We start from the raw sequence: 6,571 nt of genomic DNA, 5'->3' as shown, positions 1-6,571 counted from the left end.
GTGCCTTTACACTAGTGCTTAAATTGGGAATGTGGACTTCAGCTCTGAGAACAAGCTTTCAAAAGCATAGCCTGCCATAAAAGCTTAAATTCCTTTCAGCAGAACCATAATGAAAAAGAATTTTCTGTTTTCTGTTTTTTTTTTTTGTTTTTTTTTTTAGTTGATATAAACTTTCTGAGAGTTTATTTTTATTCCTTTTCACCTATTTTGAAACTCTGAAAGCAGTAAAGTAAGTATGACATTTTTCCTTTCCCATGTAAAAGTTGTGAATTTTGAGGTATTCTATGGAGTAAACCATGGGTAAGTTAATTGCTTTTGTGAAATTTATCAGCATTGGAAAATACAAGTTTCAGTAGTTTTTGTTTTCAAAATGGCCATTTTTTTTGTGTTTCCTCTAACCCTATACCACAAAGGTGCCATATTGCCTTGTATATTGTCATTAGTGCATTTGCATCATATTTCAAGGGATCTGGATTTGATTTGTGGCAGTCTTGCAGTATGCAGAGCTTGTAAGGTCTTCCTGTGGGCTCAGGTTTCCTCTACCTTTCAAAGACATGTACAGTATTTAAAATTAAACAATGTGTCTACAAGTTGACAAAGTCTGCATGTGTGCATGGATTCATATTTCATCCAGAGTTGATTCTTAACCTGTGCCAGGTGTTTCTCTTGTAATTTATTCCTTCCTGTTTTAGATGGATAGTGCAGGTTAAGAAAAGCTAAGAAACATAACAAGGGCATGTGGGGCCTTGTATTACCCTGGCAGCACAGGACAGAATGTCACTGTATGACAGGACCCACTCACATGCACCCACAGTAAGACTGGTAGTTTTTTTTTTTTTTTTAATAGATGTTGCTAGTTTTGCATGACAAGGTTGCTGAAAGGTCTGTTATCCTTTAATAAATTATAGAATAAAAGTTGCATTCTGTTGTACATTGTATGCAAAAGAGTTTATGCTGCAAACTCACAGTGCAGGAATACTTCATTCCCATTGTTTCCCACAGGCCTGGTTCATGTTGTGTGTTGAGTTTGCATGTGACCTCAGTCTCTGAATATTTTGTGTTTTTTTTATAGCTTTTCTCCCACATACTAAAGACACCATTAAATATGGGTGTGTGCTTGAATGTGCTTTGTGATAGACTGGTGCCCCTTACAGGGCTATGAATTATGCTTGATGATAATTATAACCTCTCAGGAATTCTGAATCTAAAAGCAGGAGGTAGATAAATATATTTGCAAGCTGGTTTTGTGTTTTTGTTCCCCTTTTTCTCTTAACCAGTTTGGAATTCCAAAAAGAGACTAACACAATTGTATTTTTGAGAGTAGAGGTAATATTGTAACGGTTTTTCATCAGAAGTCTCTTTTACAATCTTAGGGGCTTTTTTCAATATTTCAAAAAAATAAAGACTTGTTATAGTATAATTCTATTTATATATCTCTTTACTGTGGAACCTGCTCTAGCAATTCATTAATCTTTTAATATATTAGTAATTTTACCATTCCCAAAAATAACTACTACACAGGCTTACTGGTACAATCTAGAAACCAAACTTAGATAGGGCAGCATTCCATTGTGGACACACTTCTCCACATTTATACAGACCCAATTTAGATTTCCCAACTGACCCAACAAACGCATCTTTTTTTGTATGATGATAATAAATTTTAATGCATTTATTGCAGTGCAGAATCATTGACAAGTGCAGTTTTGGGACAGCCAAAGTAACCTATTTTGTTGCCAAAATGAATTAATACTGTGATTCCGGCACTTCTTGGGTTTTTGAGGGTGTTAAGGATCTTTTGCTTTGCATTGAATCCCAATATTACATATCGTGTTGAAAAACCTTAACTACAAGAATAAATGAGCTTAATTAAAAGGGTGCATCTTCCCTTAAAGCTAAACAGAAAGTGTTGCTATCACTACTGATGTGGAACTTTCCTATTCACCGATTCTCATTTAACAATAGCATTGCACTTTATTGATGACGAATGAGCTATTCAGAATGCAGTACTAGAAACTTGCAGCTTTGATGAAAGACGCACATCACAGAACATTGACAAAGCTGACAAAGGCAACAGAAAAATTATTGTAGACATCTTAAAACATGGTAACTTATGTTCATGATAATGTGAGTAATGTAATCTGAGAAAACCAAGATCTGTGAGAGTCAATACCATGCTTCTTCTACACACTCCAATTTCTTATTAATGACATCGTCAGACTTGCCAGTGTAAACCATGTCGCAACAAAATTTACCCAGACATAAACTTATTCAGAATTGCCATGCACATTGGAATTCTGTATTTCAAATGTTTGGCAGATGAGTGCTGACAAAATGTCGAAGTTTCAGTCCGCCTTCTCTTACTCTAAGTGTGTCACAGCATGCATTTCAATGGTGTATCCCTTCACAAAGACATGTAGGGCCCTAAGGAATTTGTTTTATTTTTTCACAAATTCCATGTTATTTTTTTTTTTTTGATTTTTCAGTTTTCACTGTCTTCTTTTTCCTTATTTCAGTTTTTTGGGTTTTTATGTGTTTTTTTTTTTTTTTTTTTACTTATTTAAATAACAAAACAAACAATAATGAAATGGCACTTTACATTCTTTTTAATGAAACAACACAAATTTTAAACCTTATTTTGCAGTTCCATTCATCCGGTTGGAGCCCAGATCCTCCATGATGCTGTGTGCTGAGATTGCAGTATGACAGTGAGTGCCCTCCAGAATTGTAAGAGCTGTTACTAGTTTGATGCATCCTTCTGAGATAAAGCTTAACTTCACTTTTAGGGTCTAGGATATTTGTTACAGCCTGAGCTGATATGTTCTTGGCCAGAAAAAAACATTCTGTAGAGGTGAACATGTTCAGCGAGGTACCCTACTGATTTGAACCAGCTATTCCACCTGGTGTTTCCTACCTCAGGGGTTCCTGGCAGGCTTCTTGAAGAAGGCAGACTTTACCCACATCACTAGTGATACAGTCTCACTAAAGTATTTATAGTGCTGCCAGGTCTCCCCCACCAAACTAATGACCTGTCACAACCCGGCTGAATGTACACTGTTAGGCATAACCCCTTTTAAAAACTTCCTGGTATGCTTTCAGACAGTATGATGCATTGTCTGTAACCACTGCTAAAATGTCATTAAGATTCAGCTGGTTGTTGTGAAGTGACTGAAGTGCTGCCTATGAAAAGGTGGAAAAGTTGCAGCTCTCCATAAAGATAACATCTGCAAAAAAGTATTGGTCTTCAGTACCTGTAATTGTAATTATGTAAATTATTTCTAAAGATTCTTAAACCTTAAATGTTTATAGATTTAAAATGTGCATCATTACATCTGTAGCTTTATCTACTGCCTATCTTAAAATAATGAATTACAAAGCAAAAGCAAACTAATCTGCAAGACGCTAAATCCGGGAATTAAACAGGAAAAAAAGAGTGACCTGCTTTTAAGGGCTTGTTGCATCTGAGGAGAAGCCTGCTCTTCTGCCCAGGTTTTATAACTGCTGAGTTTATAATGGAAAAGTCAAATGTGGACCTTGCGTGTCTCTACAACGCGAGGCAAAACATTTATTAAATGTAAAAACATCCTTGTTCATTTTTTAAAGGGAACCCGTTGACAACCAGTACCGTTCACTATTTAATGGATGTTCCGGGCAATTCACAACACTGTGAAGGTGATTGTTTTTGTTTCTCACCGTGATGATATCTTGCACTGCTGCCTGGTGGAATCTCCATATTACGTAATGCACATGCATAAATATAAACAGTACTCTGCTGGCATAGCAGCAGTGTCCACAGGCGCATGCGTCGCATGAAATATAAACTCTGCTTTTCAAAGCAAAGATGCTTTACTTTCGTATTTCTGTAATGCAAAAATATATATTTTAAGTAAATAAACATATAGTTTTCAAGTAAACGTTCTCTTCTAAGCTGTTCTAATCCTTTTGAAAAGGTGCCAATCCAGTTATGTGAGTCACCTGCTTGCACATCTTGAGGTTGCTGATGTTCTCAAAAACAGGTAGCTATAAAACTAAAAAAAGAAAGATTAGGTAATTTTTTTAGTTAAAAAATCTAGTAAATAATCCTGTTTTTTTTTCTTTCTTGGTGTGAGACAAATACATTTTGTCTTTTGTTAGTTTGTTTTTACTAGCAGCAAGGTAGCCTGGCAGTGCTGCTTAATGGAAGCAGCACCTGGTGGTTGACTCCAGGTTAATTTTTAAGCTGTGCCATTTATGTAGGGTTTGCATGTTCTCACCAATTTGATTACGTTTGAAGAGTGATGTATTTTAATGTATATATAGTACACCAACTTTCTGCAGGTGGCCAGTAGCTTCCTTGAATAGCATCAAGCTCCCCCATTACACTGACAACAAAAGTAGCAGATTACTAGTTTATGTATTTATCCATGCACCAGATATCACTGAAAATCTCATAATTAGATAAAAGAGGATGTTTTATGATACTGGATATATATCCAGGGTGCTTAGTTTGTAAAAAATGAAATGAAATGGTTAATGATTTAGTGTAAAGGTCTGAATCATGTTTTATTTTCATAGGTATGTTAATCCACCATTCTTGATTACAACTAAATTTAGCAGTGGTATTTTTGGAAGCAAAAAAAAAAAAAAAACTCCATTTTTGAGGAGGACTTCCCCCATAACCAATGTCAATAATGATCTCAGGCTTCAAAAGATCAAGCATGGAAAGAACCAAATAAACCCATGCTGTAGTCTGAATTTTGGAATCCTGACTATTCCTGTGATTTGTTTCTATATTTGAAAGTGCGGTTTAATTACGAACGGTAGACTTTTTAGTTTTTTGGAAATCCTTAATGTTTAAAATCCAAAGGTTTTTTTTTTGTTTGTTTTGTTAAATGTGAGAAAATGTGAGCTTTGATATCCATTTTCCTATTGATCACAGGAATTGAGAGAGCCATTTTGAAATTTGACTCTAGTACTGAGTTTCAAAGCTGAATTGGTTTGTAATCTAACCTGATACAGAGGATTTGTTTTCGTTCTTCATTATGGTACTACTGTCTGAATCATTTTGTTTTTATTGATTTAATCTGTCCTATTTACCATTTGTCACCCAAAAGTAGATTGTATACTGGAGGTATAGTATAAACATGTTTTGGAGCTTCTCTGGGGTCATGTATTTTTGTTTCTGTAATACATTTTGTCATTTCAAAGTATTTAGCTGTAAAGAAGTCAGTCAGTCATTATCCAACCCGCTATATCCTAAACTCGGGGCCACAGGGGTCTGCTGAAGCCAGTCTTAGCCAGCACAGGGCGCAAGGCAGGAACAAAACCCGGGCAGTGCGCCAGCCCACCACAGGGCACACACGCACACACTAGGGACAATTTAAGATCACCAATGCACCTAACCTGTATGTCTTTGGACTGTGGGAGGAAGCTGGAGCACCCAGAGGAAACCCACGCAGACACGGGGAAAACATGCAAACTCCACGCAGGGAGGACCCAGGAAGCGAACTCAGGACTCCTTACTGTGAGGCAGCAGCGCTGCCACTGCGCCACCGTCCGCAAAGAGGTTGTTTTCATGAATTGTATTTTGTTTTTAATTTGCACATTTCAAAGTAATTTGAAAAACCATAAAATGAACCAAATGTTGCTGAATCACCCCTATATACCAAAAAAAATATGCACTTTTTCTCCTAGGACATATTTCTGATGTGTTTAATTATTTGTTCTAAATATAAACATTCCTCCTTTGTTATTGGCAGTGCATTTTTTTTTATACTTCTGCTATAGTGATGACAGCAATGGCTTTTACTGTGAGGTAAGATCATTTAATTTATGGGCCATATCCTGCTAAATGCTCCCGTACCTTTCAGGAAAAGTTTTGCTTAAAATCTGGTAGGTAGCTGCCCAGAACAAGACAGATGGCTTTGTCTTTTCATTTGTTTTGACAAACTGTCGTATAGGCTTTAGCCAACAACTGTGCTGATGAAGAATACAACACTTGTTTTTGTATACTTTATATACTGAAGGGTAATTTCATGTCAGACCATCACACTTTTTGACAACATAGTTCCCATATTGTTTTAAAAACTGTTTTCTAACTCTATATTTTGTGTAAATGCTACCATGTTATGAGTGATTATAATATTAAAAAATGAATAGCGAAAAACCTGTAGTTTAAAATTGGTCAATTTTCTACCGAAACTTGCTTATAATGTCATGAACAACTCCAGAAAATGTGGTCTTTGGTTTTTGAGTCATTGCTGAGATACAGTATTTATTACTTACCTGAAGTGTGCATCAAAACCACAATTCCTTACAGTGCTGTTTAATAGCAGGTAGTGACCAGTGAATGGTACAGGGTTATTAGGGTTTATGAAAGCTAAGAGTAAATTCAGAACTAGCTGTGAAAATATAATTTTAATTGAAATAAAAACTACAGTTAAAGTAAGTTTAAAAAAAACAGTGATACCAACATAACTAAAACAAAATAGAATTAATGGTAAAATCAGAATAGTTTGTTTTACTCTTCAGTTCACACTTTTGACATCTTGAGAGACACTAACCTACAAAAAAGGGCCTGGAATTAAGTAAA

At 35.7% G+C, this 6,571-nt stretch overlaps 1 protein-coding gene across 15 annotated transcripts in view; it reads left to right on the top strand.

Annotated features, from left to right (window-relative positions):
• The window catches only part of ppfibp1b (PPFIA binding protein 1b), a 197,045-nt gene that overhangs the window by 24,593 nt on the left and 165,881 nt on the right, over nucleotides 1-6,571 (top strand). The window contains exon 2 of one of the 15 annotated variants that reach the window (XM_039761652.1): nucleotides 2,645-2,727. The exons of the other annotated variants lie outside the window; for them this stretch is intronic. The gene's annotated coding sequence lies outside the window, so the exon portion shown is untranslated. The remainder of the gene's footprint in view (nucleotides 1-2,644; nucleotides 2,728-6,571) is intronic. 15 annotated transcript variants of the gene reach the window in all.

This window comes from Polypterus senegalus, chromosome 8, assembly GCF_016835505.1.
Source record: "Polypterus senegalus isolate Bchr_013 chromosome 8, ASM1683550v1, whole genome shotgun sequence".
Taxonomy (NCBI): Eukaryota; Metazoa; Chordata; class Cladistia; order Polypteriformes; family Polypteridae; genus Polypterus; species Polypterus senegalus.
This window is presented reverse-complemented; position numbering and strand designations above follow the sequence as displayed.